Raw genomic sequence first — 15461 nt, forward strand, 5'->3', positions numbered from 1 at the left:
CAAATCCACAACACAGACTGCAAATAAGAATCTCAAGTTGCTGTTTTATACTCCAATAGAACCATCACAACTAACAAAACAATAAATTACAATCACTGATGTATTATTCAAGAAACTCTCAATAGCGCAAAAGTTATCAAAATCAGTAAATTTACAAATATAACAACAGAAATAAAAAATATATGGAAATTGAAAGAAAACTGTATCATTAATAATAATAATTTCTGTTAAAAAGTTATCATAACAAAAAATTTCACAAATAATAGAACTGGATGTATGGGATCAGGTGGCGAAAGCCCATCCACACTTAGGCCACTAACAAACGAGCCCACTGTCCTATCTGCAGTTTTAGATGTGGGGGAAAAAAGTTGCTGGTAAATTTTACTTGGACACTCTAATTCAAAGACAAGGTTCTTTTATTTATCATGTTTGTAACCCATTGAGGTTATTAAGTTGTATTGCACGCGCCAAGTTGTTGCAGTGCTTAATTCTTTAAACAATGATAATCCCTATGTGCACATTGTTGTTTGATCAATCGTCTGAAGACATGTCTGAACCTCACAAGTGATACCAACAAGGCACCACTTATGAGGTAACTAGGCCAGAAGATAATGGGGTAGGGTAGGTAGGGGTATATACACGTTGTTTAGTCAACTGTCCAAAGACAAGTCTGAACTTCACAAGTAATACCAAGAAGGCACCACTTATGAGACAACTAGGCCAGGAGATAATGGGGTAGGGTGACCAGTTCCTTTCCTCCTCCATTGCAAACATCACCGACTAGCTACATATTACAATAGTCAGACTTCAGATGCATACAAACAATATTGTTCTTCCTCTGACACATATCGTCAAGTGAGATGTACTGCCTAACAATAGATGTACATATCAGCCAGAACCTCAATCAGAGGATATGTACACATTAAGATATAGTATTTACTAGAGTTGAGTAGTAACACATTACAAGTTACTTTTTCAAAGTAATGCTTAGTCCACCGCTGAGGAGTAATAGTTAGCATGCCTGACCATGAACAGGCAGATCTGGGTTCAAATCCTGTTTGGGTCAAGTTACCTGGATGAGGTAACTTGTTCGAGGTTTTCTTCCTTAACCACTTGAAATAGAATTGCTGGGTAACTTTAGGCATAGGATCTCAGGCTCATTTCACCTTCACTAACTTCAAATTCATCTATAAGCTTCAATAGTTTCAGGTCGACCAGGAGATCTGGCAGCTGTAGTCCCATGATTCGCCAACAAATGTCATCTCTCTCGGGAAGCATAGGGCTTTCACAAGGACTATAGCAGACCAGAGAGAATAGCTTCCTTGGACAAATGACGTTATGGAGAATCGCAGTATGGGTCCCAGGCGAGATATTAATTTATCCAAAAACTTCTCAAGGCTTGACCTTGAGTGAGTACCGGATGTGTTGGCAGATGGTGGATAGCTGAGGACATGTACTGGGGAAACGTATGATGATGCTCGATTTGGCCAGGCTCACCTCTGAATATCAAATAAAAGACAGCAAACTAACTACCCAACTCCAAAAGCCCACAGTGTTATTATTTCCTTGCTGATGGAATGCATGACATATGGGAGATGTCGTTAATAGAGGCTTCGAGAAATAGAGCATTTAGCCTTGGACTGGTAAAGGGGGGACTCTGCTAATATAGCGTATTTAAATCCTCCATAGCCGTGAGACCAAAAACACACACAAGTTTAAATAAATCACCAGATACAACTAAAACTACTCAAGGAACCCACTTCAGTCGACTTGGCAGAACAGATTTCCATTGAGCAGACTGTTGAATCTTTGGCTGCAAACATTGAGGAGACAAAGACTGCAATCCAAGAGACTTTCAGGAGTACAAAGGAAAAATAAGAGAGGGAACTTGGACGATTGAAAAATCGTACAAAAAGACCTCTCCAGCAGAAACAGCAATAGCCGTCTCACGGAACTCTTCTCAGTTTCAGCATGAATTTTTAATATCGTATTTACTGTGGGGAGCTGACGAGAAAGTCTCTAAGTCTCTGCGAGGTGTATTTTAATTAGGTGCGGTGCGGGGAAGTATTGATGAATGAAACATCACTCTTCCTAGAACTGACGAGAGATAAGATATTATGAATTATGAACCTTATGACGCTAAACAGATGACATCACTTCTGGACATGGCATTTAATTATGCTGTGGCTGAAAATATCAGGTAGTTTGAGACTAGCTATGTGTCAGTGTTGTATAAGTTGAAACTATTAAGTTTATATTTTAAAAGTTGATGGAATGTTTCACGTTGGTTAGTTAATGTAATGTAGTTAGTAGTGTAATTATGTCGTTTTCTCCGAGCAAGAGTGGCGTTACGCTAGCTGTTGCCTGCATGTAGGATTGGCATTACTCCACATTTCTACCAGGACTGATCTCGTGAGCTTGTGTACCAATGTGGGCATAAACTGTGCAAGGTACCGGTACTGAAAAGGATGTTTGCAGTGGTGCAAAAGCTAACAAGTCATGGACTTCCTTTATGTGGGCATGTTGAAAAATTCCATTCATTACATAATAGTTTATGTTACTAGTCAGCGATGTATACAATGAAGGGGGAAAGGAACTGACCACCCTACCCCATTATCTCCTGACTTATCTTAGGAAAGTTAACTAACCAACATAATGGTCAGTTTATGTCTCTTGAACTTATAGCTGAGTTTGGTTCTTTTCTCACAGAGCACATTCAAAGATCTGGAAATATGGGACACAGACACATAAGCTATCTTCAACAATTTGTGATGAAATAATATAACTTTTCTGAGCAACTGAAAAGAATTATCATTAGTGATATCAAACAGGCGAAATATTTCTCTACAGTAGTAGATTCCACTACAGACATTTCACATATACATCTTTTTATCTTTCATAATAAGGTATGTGGACGAAAATGAGGAGCTTGTTGAACATTTCCTTCTGTTTTTGCCAAACCCAGGACACAAGTCTGAAAATCTGAAGCTGTATTGAAAGTCTTGGCTATACATTCCATTTACCTTATTGACTGTAGAGGCCAGTCTTATGACACTGTAAGCAACATGTCGGGAGCCTACACAGGTTTACAGGCACGCATTACAGAACAAAATCTGAAAATGTATTATGTGCCTTGTGCAGCACATTCTTTGAATTTAGTTGACACTAGTGCTGCAAGTTGTTGTTCATTCTTCAATCTAGTGCAAAACATTTATAATTTTTTCTATGATTCTACACAATGCTGGGAAGTACATTTTTCTTTCATGGAACCAGTAAGCAAAACAGTAAAAAGTTTATCAAAAACACATTAGTCAGCAAGAGAGAAAGCATGTGTAAGTCTAGAAAATTGGGAGAGTGTTATCAAGGCTCTCACACATATTATAATCAATAATACCTGTGAGAAACCACTGCACAGTGTGTAATTTAGAGAGTCTAGACAGACAAAAATCATTTCTCGAAAACTAATCGCTCAATTTTCATAAAATTTGGTATGTAACTTCAATTATTGAAGTGGATAAGTTTTCAATAATGAAAATGAAAATAACTATTTTTACTGAAAATAAAATGAGTAATATTGTAAAAAAAAATCTATTCGAGTGAAAAAATAAATTAATGTTCATAATGTGGAATGCGCTTAAAATTGAAAGCGTAAGACGAAGGAATATTGCTACATATCTTATTCGTTCAGACGTCAGATGCATCCCCATCAGAATCTGTATCCTCGCTGCTAGTCTCTCCTTTGACAGCACCGAGTAATAGAGGTGCGGAGAGAATAGCAGCACTACTATTACAATCGACAGCAATTTTCTCTTTTTAATTTCTTTAAGCTGATGATGTAAGGGTCCAAAGAAATAAGTAGCCTCAGTAAAAGATCGATATTTGTGTCTTTCTTGATGTTTTTCTTGCGAAGACTTCTCTGAAAAGTCTAATATAGTATTTGTTCCTAGTTTCCTGGGCTTCCTCAGATAGTTTGCCAGTAGGTATAATAGTGTCATGTGACCTTCTGTCCATGAGCCAAGAGTTTGTAAAGGGTTGTAGGCATATAATACTATTTGTGCAAGCATAAATATAATTCCCTTGTCTCCCTTGCATACATGTCAAGTGCCCGTTCATCAGTATTGCAAAACTTCAAGAAAAAAGTTTCTGATAGTGTGTAAACGACTTATTAAATTTCCATTATTCCCATAATATATGCGAAAGTGGAAACCTCCCTGAAAAATCTTCTTGCGGTATTTGCATCATTTTTATTGGGACTGCTTTGTTTTATCACGCCAACAAGTAGTTCCCTTTCCTGCCTAAACCTATCCTATCTTCAATGTTTCGCAATAAATAAAACGATAGATCTAAATTAACTGTTACAAGATTTTGCATTTCCCTTAATTCTTTATATTGATTAGAGGTCAACTGTAAATCAGTAATCAAAGCAAGATCCTTATTAGGTGACAATTGTTGGTCGTTCCTGCAAAATCAATTTTCACGTTTTTTTTTTCTCGATTTTGTCGCACTTTGAAGTGAAGCAAGTAAAAGCTCTCCTACAATATTGGCCGCATCTCTTTTCCTAGAAGTTCTGAAACTCATATGGGCAGCAGAAAGCTTTTCTTCTGGTGATCTTTCTTTAAAAAGTGGACTAAATTTTTTCCGTTTTGGTCTTTTGCTCAGTTCTCCGAAAAGGTTACATGGACGTCCCTGAATGCTTGTACGGGCAGACTCAAATTGGAATTGTTTTGTAGTAGATTTCAAAGTATTATATATTTTATTCTCAGACTTTGCATCTTGGTTCAAACATAGCACATTATATTTTAAGAAAATTTTCTCATTCATGCTGTATTTTTCCCACCGTAAACGAATTTTCGAGCATAGAAATTTAATGAATTTTTTTTATTGACTGTAAAATGTCTTCAGAGTAATCTTTGAGACTAAAATGTTCAATTATATTTGAGAATTTCACTTTTTTCTCGCTCTTGTTCCGTACCTGGAAAACAGCTCTCCGGATTACGGAGCGCATGGTGTCTGAAAATAATTAATAGTTTTTCTGTCTGCATCTGGTTGCAGAAAAAAATCACGATGTCTTGCTCAGAAAAGCATAATGAATATCTCCACAAAATTTTAGCGAGGTGATAGAGGGCTACACCTTTTAAAATTCAACTCAAAGTAATGTAATAAGATAGAACTTTGACTCTCTGCACTTGATCTAGACAATAAGATAATAATTTTTAGCAAAAAATTAGTTTATTTGTATATATACCTTCTTATAATTATATCCACACTGTATATCAAGAAAAATATCATATAGACTTTTCTTTTTAATTTTTCCCCTAGAAACATAATCTTTTTTTTTTTAAATGAAGTATACGCTGTTCCCACTTTATAAAAGTCAATATTGCAAGAAAAGCTAAAAATTAAATTGAATTGCTAAATGCAGGAACATGGCTGACATGTTCGTATATTTTAAACAGTATGTGTCACATTTATGCATTTAGCTATTCAATTATTTAACAGAACTTCTTGCATGTGATTTTTGGCATTCCCCACTTTTATAGCCACAAAAAATCCCTGCCTACAACAAATGCACAAGTAAGATTGTGCTAAATAATATACCTATGTTTAGTAAATAATTTAAACTACATAATCAGTCGGTAATAACTTTATTGAATATGGAATACTATCACTTACTTTTAATGATCTTCTTTGTGAGAATATGCTTAGTAAATAATTCAAACAAGAAAATTATTACAAGTACTAATTCTATAGAAACCACGACATAATGACTACGACTATGACATTTTGATTAATTCAAGCTAATGCAAATTGTTCGTTCTTTCTGTGTCGTTTTGTCTAAAATACAGTCAACTGATGGAGTCTGTTTCTACACAAATGTAGGAGAGTTAACCCATTAATCTTGTTTTAGAGGTTGTGTTTCTTAAATAATTTTTTAGCCTATGCAATGTAGAAAAACTCCTTTAATTTTCAGCAATGGAGATAGGTAGTATCACTAATATATGCAACAATATTTTAATCTTTGGTAATATGTTTCTGTCACAGTACTCCAGAGGAGTTAATGCGAACTTTGACCATTCCTCTTTCTTCAGCCTAGCAATGATTCTATACCAACACTTCAGTTCTATTTGTAGTTCCTCAATATTTCCATTTAAGTCATTTTTGTAGAATAATGCCAAAGATTAAAACTCATTCAAGATTTCCGCTGAAAGTTTACTGGGATCTACTGGCAGCAAAGTTTGAAGTCCAGTCAAAATATACTTGTTTTGAAAAACCTTTCTTTTAAGTTCTTTAAAAAGGCATCCAAAAATGGAATGTATATTGTGACTCGATAATAATCCTCTGAAGTAGCAATGTCCACATGCATCTCAATGTTTGTTTGCTGGCAGTCCTTGGCTTGTTCATCGGGAAATCAAAAGTATCTGCTTTTGTTTTAGCACTCACAAATAATTGAGTGAACTCAGTGGTAGCATTTTCCCTAATTTTTCTTATCTCCAACACCGTTTTTTCAGTGATGTCACGTGCCTTTTCAGGTCAATACTTATTTTTTTGCAGTACCTTGCATAAAATGGTACTGCAGGAAAATATCTGATTTATAACATGTAGAGCAATAACAAAATCGGCCTTCTTTCATGTGCAATTTAACTGGTGTGCAGCATTAGCAGAATCTTTGTCTGGCCACTATGAAATATTGTCTAAAACCAAAACAAAAGCATCATACAATTCAAGAAAAACAACAACAAAATTATATCTTTCAATCCACCTCATGACACACACTCGCTTTATTTTTTCGTGCCCAGAATGAATTTCTGCGTCTTCTAAACATTGCTTGCAGTACAACCTGCCGCTTCAGAATATGAAAAAAGTCATACAGTTTTCCAATTGTATCCAAACAATTCCTAATTGCGGGAACTTCGCAAGAATTGGATGCAGTTAAGTTCAAGGAATGTGAGACACAATGAACATATACTGCTTGCGGAAAAAGGAACTGAACATGGGCTTGCTTACTGTTAAATTTGCTGCTCACTGTAGCTGCTTTCCATCATATCCTTGACCTCGCAACTTGCTCAAATTAGATTCCAAAAAGCCTTGAGTTTATCAATAATCGCAACTGTAATTCCTTGGCCAGAAACATCTTCAAGTGGTATAAACTGTAAAAAAAGTTCCTCCACTTGTAATATTGTAGGATCACTACAACGAATACAAAGTGACATTTGTTGTACACAGCAATGTCAGTCATTTCATCAAGGACAGAAAAATAAAATGATGAATTTATCTTTGCACTAGTCTATAAAGAATAATGCTATTATTTATTTCAACAATTTCATTTTGTATTTTCCAACTAGTATATAACGCATTATTTTTATTATTACATAGTGAATTTTGAAGGTCACTATCATACTTCGCCCAATATCTTAAGAGCTCTCGGAAATTTCCCTTATTTCCTTCTGCATCTTTCCCAACATTTCCACTATCCCTACGACTCTCAAACTTAAAACCTGCCTCCTGCAAAAGAGCACAGTCTCAATTATAGGCAATAACTTATTTCTGTTTTCCAAAATTTCCTTTTTCTTTCTTGATTGAGTTGCAAATCAATTGGATCTTGTTGTTGTCTCTCAATTTTCATTATAATGCTGGCAGTCTCGACGTTTTCCAGATGATAAGAACTCTGCTGGTGCACACTAAAACATTCTTTAGTTTTATTCCAGTTGCTACATTTTTCAGCACAAAGCTGTCCCATTTTTGATGACTTCCTTTACTAACACTACGTTTATTGAACAAAACGCAAAACCTGCAAAATGCTCCATCAACTCTCTTCGAGTAACTTAATCACTTCCAATCAATAAGCCATTTCTGTTGAAATTTTAAATTTCGTTTACCTGATGCTGGATACGTAAAAGTTTCTGGTGACATCTACAGTTTCGTCAGGACTTTGTTTTTCTTAAAATTTGTTAGCTCATTGTCAACAAAATTAGCAATGTCATATCGATCGCACTGAGAACCACTGATGTTGACTTCTTCATCTATGAGTTTTGTATGGTTTCGTTCATTCTCCTTGGCAATCCTTTTTTCTTGATGAGAATCTATAATAATAATAATAATAATAATAATAATAATAATAATAATAATAATAATAATAATAATAATAATAAATAATAATAATAATGATAATAATAATGTTTGCCAGTAAAAATTATAGACAAAGTCAAGCGATATTGTTAAGTTGAGAGGATTTGTGACAGACTTAAATGTTTTTTTTTCTGCAAATAATAAATTATTGTAGCCTACTATAAGTAATGTGAAAAAATTGTGGGATTTTTGCAATTGCTCATTAACCATTACTCTATAAATGATAGAGAAATTACTGATGTTTGATTTAAATTTTTATCGACATTAATAAATCTATATTGGTCATTTTTAATACGAAATGATAGGTTATGTCTTTAAATTAATTTAAGCTGAGTATAAACAGATTTACGTCAGTATACACCGAAATTGGTAGTTCCACTGCTTCTTTATATATGGTATTACATGAGAAACTTCTAGAAAACTCACGAAACATCGAGCAAGTAATCGATTATCGAGTGATATGAAGACACTGAGAAAGTTAAAGAAGGCATCCCAGCACCACAGTTTGAACTGTGGAGGGATCTGGTGGGAAGAATGCAAATTACTTTTGCGAAATGACATGAAAATGTTTTGACGTGTGGTTGCTAGATTTCAGAATTATCGTAATCACAGTCAACAATAGTAACAAATTATTTACTCGTATTTTTATTGGTATATTGTAATATATTTTTGGGAGAGGTTTTAACCCCCCCCCCTCCCCCCCAAAGGTATGAGATAACTGATATGAACTAGAAGTGCACCTATAAAAGATCAAGGAACAGGAAACTTTATGCTGATGAAGAAACACATTGAAGTTCTTCTGACTGGTAGGGAGAAATTTAGAGTTGAAACGTTTTTCCCAGTACTCTACAAGTTGCACACTGAATTAGCGAGGAGAAAGGAAAGTTATAAAATACTGTCAGTCTCCTTCATAGTTTTCAGTAAACTTAAGGATAGTTCACCAGACGTTATTTCTGAACACACAGCAAAACTCCAAGTATCATACAGAACTAATTTTGAATCAACCTTCCCAAGTGAATGTGTATACTCCACGGCACTTCTGAAGTCTTATAAAATTAGTGATGTACCAGTCGAAATGAGTACATTTCTACGAAAAGATCAGTTACAGTGCAGGTTTCCAAATGTTGATACTGCTCTTAGAACATTTTTGTGCACGACACTTACAAATTATTTAGAACACAAGTTTTCGACTCTTAAAAGTCTGAAATCATATCTGCAGTCTATTTTGTCTGAGAAGAGACTGAATGTCTTGTCCACTCTTCAAATCAAAGCCGATCTCCTGACTGATGACCATCTCAACTATGAAGATAAGATCAACAAATTTGCTACCATCAAAGCTAGGCAAAAATTTCTGTGAGTGGTAAGTTTTTTCTTTCTTCATCTTCGTTTTAAAGTTTCCTGATGAAATATGCATCCTTGTTGTCATTTTATTAACAATTTATAGCATATTCCTGGTTATTTTTAAACTATATACGTAGACATTAAAACATGTTTGGAGAGGGGGGGGGGTGCATATTATGATACATTATGCCTAGGAGTGCCACTGTTCACATGTGTTGGGTTGATGCAGAAGTTCGTAGCAATTTTTCGCTGTGACAAAAGTTTTTGTGAAGAATAGAAGACAGAAATTAAGCAGTAATAGATTCTAAATTATCTATGACTCTCTGCCAATGCTGGGGTAGTTTTTCGATTCCACATCTGAAGAAATCTGCTGGTTTGGAGTTAAAGAAGTCATCAAGTCAAGTTTGTGAACATCATCTTTATCAAAGGAGTTCCCTTGAAGAATGCTGGATAGAGAATGGCAAAGGTGTAATTCTTAGAGAACAAAATTGGGCGAAAGTGGAGGATATGAAATCACCTCCCAACCAAACTCCTGTATCATGTTAGAGGAATTACAGGCATGTACAGTATTATCGTGTTGAAGTACAGAAACAAATATTCCACAACCACTTATGTAGGTTTCTTGGTTAGTGTCTATCAATCAAAGAGGCAAATTTACACAAAACATACAAGTGTTAATAATGTATACTATTGTTTGTTTTGTGGCATATAGAAAATTTCCCTGCAAAGTCATGCTGTGATAACTCTGACTCTAGTCTAGGACGAGATGTATGTCACAGTATTCTGCTACAATGTTATTATGACATAGGATAGTTGCACTAGTGAATGACCAATTAAGCACCTTGATAAGAATATTATGAATATAACCACTTATAAAACTAGGCATTCGACATAAGTAATATGCTTCGCTGATTCCTGAAGATTCGCACTACTCATTTAATGAGTGAATTTTAATTTTTCTCTCATATTGGTTAAAGTTATGGCATGATATTTTTACAATTTAAAAATCACTAGTGAATGACCATATTGTTCTAGTAGTTGACCAGATGAGCACTAGTGAATGACCGCAAATGACAAATGATGAATAATTGAAACAGACTGTGTTTTGGGGCTCTATGCAATGATATATCATTGTGTAGTATATATTATGTGGTTACTATTATAGTTTTCGGTCCAATAATATTAAATTTAGGAACTGGAATAAAAATATAAATTTCTTGAGGAATTGTTTAATATTCAAGAACATTTTATATAAATATATAACTAGGCCTTTTTACCGGTTTGATTTTCCATTACCGGTACAAATTTGTTTTATAATTACTCGCAAGAGGCTACATTGTAAGAATAATGTAGTAAAATGTATCCAAATAATTGCTTTTGATAGGCTGCCTATATCAAAATTAAACTGTTCAATTAGGTCTACTTTTAATTTAGAAATTTATGTCAAGCACTGAATAAATAATATATATTTTATGCTAATGTAAGCGTAGTAATTTTTGCGACAATGTTACGATGTTTCTACTATATTTGGTCAATTTCATTTGGCCACTTCCAAGTATTCAGTCCCCATCTTTCCACAACTTTCATTTCTGATTCTGTTTTATCAGTTTTCATCACTACCCCTGAAAATGTTTTATAATTACTTGCAAGAGGCTACATTGTAAGAATAATGTAGTAAAATGTATCCAAATAATTGCTTTTGATAGGCTGCCTATATCAAAATTAAACTGTTCAATTAGGTCTACTTTTAATTTAGAAATTTATGTCAAGCACTGAATAAATAATATATATTTTATGCTAATGTAAGCGTAGTAATTTTTGCGACAATGTTACGATATTTCTACTATATTTGGTCAATTTCATTTGGCCACTTCCAAGTATTCAGTCCACAACTTTCCACAACTTTCACTTCTGATTCTGTTTTATCAGTTTTCATCACTACCCCTGAAAAATATGTTTCTTTATATTTCACAATAACGTACTAGTTTTTGCGATAGATAACTTCTTCTAATGTAGTGATAGCACTAGGTTAAGAACTAGGCTTATACATTACTTTCAAAAAGTCGTTTCCTGAATCAGTGTCAGACACAAGTGATATTACACCTGTGTCAATTTCTGTTTCTCTGTCAGTTTTTTCTTTTTTGTTTGTCTCAGAGTTCTTTTCTTTGTAGTTTCTTTCTCTTTTTTTCTTTGCATATATATCTTCTGTACGTTGTTTCTTCACGTTTTACTTCTCTTCTTTTATTTTTCTTTTATCATGATATTCTTTCCACTCCTTAAAAGTTACAGCAAATGGAACATCAGGAGGAGTTCTTTTTATATTATTTCATTATTATTATTTTCTTCTATTTTTGGCCAATGCAAATTACTTTTTTCAGACAGTTTCTGGGTCACATTATTTGATGATCCTGTAGCATTTAGTTCGTTAATACAACTTCCATCAACATCATTGCTTGGACTGATATTTTGGATCCCATTTCCAATCTCCATATTACTTTCAACACTTCCAATCTCAGATGGTTCTGAAACATTCATATCATTAATAATACTTCTTTGTCGAGTTCATCACTTGGAATAATACTCTGGATTCCATTTCCAGTAATCCTATTAGTTTCAACACATCCATTCTCCACATTATTTCCAGCACAACTTTCTTCAAAATTAATTGCAGCATTTCTATGAGAATCTACAGATTCACTATTATTAGGAACCAAAAAATTGGCATGAGTATCTTCTACTATTGCAACATTTCTCTGAATATTTACAAATCTATTATTATTTGGAACCAGAGGATTGCTCTGGATGATATCCAAAGCTCTGAATAAAACTTCTGTATTCTTTATTGTCAAAAAAGGATGTCTTTTTAGAAAAAATTCCAGCTATTTTTGCCCTGGGCGACCACCATTAAATGGATTATTTCGTTTAATGTCTTTCATAGCCTTCCAAACTGAGTCTTTAACTTCGTTGGGATGCATGGGAACCCCACTTTGGCTTCAGCAGTAATCCAATTTTCGAACAGGCCTTCGTCTTCTTTCATTAATGTAGCTGTGGGGCCCATTTTTCGCTCCAATGGTACTTTTCTATGTAATTTATTTATTAAAGTAGCTTTTGGAATTGTTATATTCTTTGCTAGCCGTATTGGTACTGATTTGACTTCTACATATTGCTTCTACAGCTGCATAGAGATCTCCTTCTCTATATTGAAAACATCCGTATGTTTACTTCTTTTTATGTCCTTCATGCGCCATTTTGGGCTGATTTGCAGAAAAATAAATTTAAAGGATTTCAATTGTTAATTTAAATTCATCTGAATATGAACTAGTAAATGTCTCTAGCCTCCAATGAATGACCACTCAACTTTGGACCATGGTCATTTACTGGTACAAGTTCGTTTTTCGGTTATTCACTACCACATACATATGAAACAACAGTCACCGATGTCACCGATTTTGAATTTCCTGCTCAGAAATAAAAATAACGCATATGACGATATCACCAGTAAATGACCAAAATAGTCATTCATTGGGGAAGACCCATTATTCAGATCCAGTGAATGACCACCCACGTTATTTATGCAGCTTTGTTGTTAGAATTAACTTTTTTGCTGAAATTATTATTTAAATACCTATATAATTAATTCCTTGCTTAATATGTACGAAAAATAACAAATAATTGTATTAAAAGGCTGCTATATGAATCGTTGTCATTAGTCTTGCCTTATTAGGAGTGCAGCAGGATTGCACATTTGATGTACACCTGAAGAAAAGTGTCATATTTTATACACAGTTACGTGATTCTGAGTGACCACTGAGAAAAAATATTTCAAAACATAGTTGATCTTCTGTAATTAGGAGTTTCAGATTGGTTTTTGCAGCCCTGACTCCTATTTTAAACAGATTTTTTACAAAATGGTCATTTACTGGAACCGGTCATTCACTGGTGCAACCACCCTATATTTGATTAGATAATTTATATTGAATATTATGTACAACTGTAAAATACATATGCATTTTATTATTTTTAACCTATAACTATGAATGTCTCTTAGTTTCACATATTCATGTGAATTATATTAGCCTACCTTATCAAATGTTTTTAGCATGTTTTATTTTGTTGTTAATCACTTTTGTAAACCAAATATTTTGACATGCACAAATATTTAGATATTGTATAGTTCATTGGCTGATGATGCCAATAAGGTGATAACGTTCACAAATGAAATTTAAAAGAAAAACAAATTATTATATATTTTAATATTTGTTTTTTTATCAATTAGATACGTCATTAGATGGAAAAACATAAATTAATTGAATTGTTATGTACAATTATGGTAAGGCTGTCATTGAGAAACTGAACATTAATCCCCAAGAAATAACGATCCATACATGTTGTTAACATCAACTTTAAGAGATTCCGTTTTTTCAATTATCTCCTTACATAATATATTATGCCGAATCTCTATTGCTCTTACAGCAATACAGTCGTGAATTTCGTGCGAGCTGATGATGTTCCTTGACTGAGATTCCAGAGGAATCAAACCAATAATATTATGGAAGGCTAGGTCATCTATGTGTGCTAATGGTATACCGTGAACCAAATTTACACATTCCTTTACCAACATCTTTGCTTTACTTATTTTTGTTTTCACATGTCTACTCTTATCTTCAGATGTCCTTTTACAACATCTCTTTTAAAGTTGGATTTTGGTAAACTCATCAGGATGGGTACTGCTTAAATGTGCCTCCAAATACTACAATGATTACCCTACAAATAAGAACAAATCTTAGTTTAACAGGTCACAATACTGTTATAGCATTACAGCAGGTATGCTCATTCTGTCTCGCACACCGGTATGTAATCACGACAAGGAAACATAAAGCATACACTCTCTTGCTTCTTCTCCTGCTCGATTGCAAAAGACTATTCAACTACCTACTGTCTTATTACTCATACTACAGTAATAGTGTTTGACCAGGGGCAGCTTTCGAAGGGGGGCTGCGGAGCTGCAGCACCCCCAGACATTTGTGGCTCTTGTCTCGTTTTATGTTGTGAAATATATTTATTATACAGTCTCTATTCAGTGGCTCGAATTTTTTTTTTTTTTTTTTTAAATTTCACTCTCATTGACAAGCACGCAGTCATTTGTGAAGTTACTTCTTCCCCTGGTGCCGCCAGAGCGAAATGACAGACAAGGACGGATTGGTGAAGCCACTTCCTCCCCTGGAGCTGCCAGTCTCGTCTCGTATTCTTTGCGCGTTAGTTTCACCCCTCCCCCTGCTGCCCCTCACCATGAATCCCGAGTTTCCAGGCGCTGCAAAATTTGCAGCAGTTTGTCAGTAGCGCGCAGTTTTAAATACCTTTTCTTTAATGTTGTGAGTATAACAAGTGCAATAATGTTTAATTCTGTACAATATTTACAGTCTATTCAGTTCAGTACCTTAACAATTCAGGAGAAATGTGAAATTAAGTGCCCTTCAGTTGAATCTCATAATGGAAAGAGCCGCTAAACAAAATAGCCTACAAAGCTCACATATTTTTTGCTAATTTATCCAGTATCCCTGCTTTCTTCTCTCGATCTCCACACTGCCTCTATTAGATTAATGTTTTTCAAAGACAATTCCCTCAGCTGGGGCAACAAGATGGAGTTTTAAAATAATGTTGTTCATGAGAAGAAGGAGCCATTGCTAGAATGCTTTCAAACCATAATGGAATCTGAAACATTTAACAACATCACAATAAATGAGGCAAGCGCCCTGGTGCGTACTCTTGAAGATCCTGAATTCAATTTCTGGCTCAGTTTTTTTTTCATTTATTAATGTATCATGTAGATATATTATACAACCAACTACAACATCGCCAGTTAGATATTTTTAAGGTTCAAATCTGCATATAAAAAAATTAAGTTATGGTTTATTTCACGACACTCGCAACTGCAGGGGTTATATCAGCGTCGCCGGTGTGCCGGAATTTTGTCCCGCAGGATTCTTTTAAAT

The 15461-nt window shown here is 34.4% G+C and overlaps 1 protein-coding gene across 6 annotated transcripts in view; it reads right to left on the minus strand.

Moving 5' to 3' along the window:
- LOC138715388 (zinc finger protein 594-like) overlaps positions 1 to 15461 on the minus strand; it is a 107920-nt gene that overhangs the window by 44042 nt on the left and 48417 nt on the right. The gene's annotated exons all lie outside the window — the stretch shown is intronic.

The sequence above is a fragment of the Periplaneta americana genome, chromosome 15 (genome assembly GCF_040183065.1).
Source record: "Periplaneta americana isolate PAMFEO1 chromosome 15, P.americana_PAMFEO1_priV1, whole genome shotgun sequence".
In the NCBI taxonomy this organism is placed as follows: domain Eukaryota; kingdom Metazoa; phylum Arthropoda; class Insecta; order Blattodea; family Blattidae; genus Periplaneta; species Periplaneta americana.